Genomic DNA, 2,137 nt, shown 5'->3' with positions numbered 1-2,137 from the left:
GATTCACGGAGACTGCACTCCTACCTACGAGGACGACGTGTGTTTCGCGTTTCACTTCGATCTCCTCCTGGATTTCGTACGACAATATCTAATCATAATCGTCGTGGTCGCTTACAACTGCTGGCCGCTGTTCTCGCACGTTCTGTCGACCGTGCGACGGGCCGTCAAGGCCGTGCACCGAGAGATGTGCTACCAGTTGCACAGACTCGATCCGGGAGGTCACTCGCTTCCGGCCGGCGGTTTCGCGAAAAGATTAAAACGTTCAGCGTCGACTGAATTCCAATGCATCCTCTGCCTCCTTGCGATTCGAAACGTGCATTCGGGCAGCGACACAGATTGCCCACAGGAGAAGGCGAGCACGACGAACCCGACGCAACCTGCAATGAGTTCGAGACTGCACGATGCGGTTTCGCCTCGCGGGTCTCCACTGCAGGAGTACGAAGCACCCCAAAGATCGAAGTCCATCAAATCTACGCTTTAGAGATCGAGAATCAAGTCGGGGCAGTCGACCGTTACCACCAGCGTGCCATTGATCACCGTTGCGCGACCGGACGTCTTCCTGAACACGACCGACCCACCTTCGAGAAAGCTGAAAGTACCATTTTGCACGTGAAACTTTCTATCCGGCAACAGACCCGAAATGTGTACGAGGACCGGAGGAGGAGGAGGAGGAGGAGGACGGAAACCCAGGCTCACCACGCCGTTGTTGTCGTCACCACCACCACCACCACCACCCAACACTCGGAGCCGCGTCAAGGATACGTTACTCACGCGGCCAATGCCAGACATCCGGACGAAGGCCGAGTTGGAATTTCGTTTTCCCGAATATCCGTCGCAACGAAACGCGAACCGCTCCAGGCGAACGTTATCCGTAAGCAAAAGTGCGTTACAGCTGCTGCTGCTGCTGCTGCCGCCGCCACTGCCGTTCACCAGTACGATTCCCTCGATGCACAGCGGACGTATCGAAATGCGTGACGCGATTATCTGGCCCGAAATCCTACTCTGCAAGGAAGACATTTTGCAACTCGATCCATCGCGATCATCTAACCCGATGTTATCTGGTACCAATACAAACGTAACGTGTCGGTCGATCACCCCGCTCAAATCGTTCCAATGGCCAAAAACGGTCTCGGGTGAAGGAGGGGAAAGGGAGGAGGAGGATAAAGACGAAGCCGCCACTACGATCGAGAAGCATAGAATGACGCAGAACATTTTTTTTGCGCTTCGAACGTATAAGAATCGAACGTTAATCTCCAGAGTAGCATTACAGAGCAATATACCGAGATGAAGAGAGTCCAATTTTTCTGTCTACTGATTGCAACAGCAGCAGCTTGTTCGATGGCGAACGCATACAAGTTAAGCGTTAAACACAGTTTGCATTGCGAAGCACATAACCTGATAAACGTGAAGAATTGTCTAAAACTTTCCGCCACGGTCAAGAAAACCTCACGGCGAACGATGCTTTTATCGGCGGGAAAGGCCAATGGATGTTCTACCGAGACGCACGTGCGTTGGCATCCGATTCAGGCGATCTTCGTGATAACATACCGGCAATCGTCACAATAGGCGTTGCTGGAGCTGTTGTATCCTGTCTAATCGTCGGTGCGTGTATTTACTGCATCAGAAGAAAAATAGAATCCGGAAGATACAGACCGTTCGAGAAAGAGGGACGTTCGAGTTACAGAGCAAGGAGGGTATCCGACAACAATGTTTGAAGAAAAAGAACAAATTTTGTAATAAAAAAAAAACTATACAAAAAGAAAAAAAAGTAAATAGTCTATTTTGTTGTTATTTATTTATTTTCAAAATGTGTAGCACTGGGTATTCAAAACGTAATCTCTTAGCACGCCGGGTAACGAGGAAACGTCCAAGTTGAACTTCACTATGGTCCATCTGCAGAAAACTCTAGATGTGTATAAGAGACAGTTCACGGAGACTGCACTCCTACCTACGAGGACGACGTGTGTTTCGCGTTTCACTTCGATCTCCTCCTGGATTTCGTACGACAATATCTAATCATAATCGTCGTGGTCGCTTACAACTGCTGGCCGCTGTTCTCGCACGTTCTGTCGACCGTGCGACGGGCCGTCAAGGCCGTGCACCGAGAGATGTGCTACCAGTTGCACAGACTCGATCC

This window comes from Anneissia japonica, unplaced genomic scaffold (genome assembly GCF_011630105.1).
Source record: "Anneissia japonica isolate Jap-2015-1 unplaced genomic scaffold, ASM1163010v1 scaffold9887_len12379_cov96, whole genome shotgun sequence".
In the NCBI taxonomy this organism is placed as follows: domain Eukaryota; kingdom Metazoa; phylum Echinodermata; class Crinoidea; order Comatulida; family Comatulidae; genus Anneissia; species Anneissia japonica.
Note: the sequence above shows the minus strand (reverse complement) of the source record.